Consider the following 315-nt stretch of genomic DNA (forward strand, 5'->3'; position numbering starts at 1 on the left):
TGTGTCCGTTCTGAATCTGAGGCTCTCTGAATCTAAGGCTGTTAGCCTGTCTGAATCTGTTCTGAATCTGAAACTCGCGAGGTCTGAAACTGAAGATGAAAGCTGGCATAGGTCCTGGTGGACATGCTATAGGACAGCCAGCGGAGACCAGTGGGAGACGTCCCCTGGCTCTCATCTGATTCTTGTCTGAATTTATTCTGACCCAGATTTCTGGAGCACACCTGCGACTGACATAACTTGTTGTTGATATTCAACAACTCACTTTTTCTTGCAGGACCTGTTCTGACAACTCACTTTTTCTTGCAGGGCCTGTTC

This window comes from Colobus angolensis, unplaced genomic scaffold, assembly GCF_000951035.1.
Source record: "Colobus angolensis palliatus isolate OR3802 unplaced genomic scaffold, Cang.pa_1.0 Scaffold700, whole genome shotgun sequence".
In the NCBI taxonomy this organism is placed as follows: Eukaryota; Metazoa; Chordata; class Mammalia; order Primates; family Cercopithecidae; genus Colobus; species Colobus angolensis.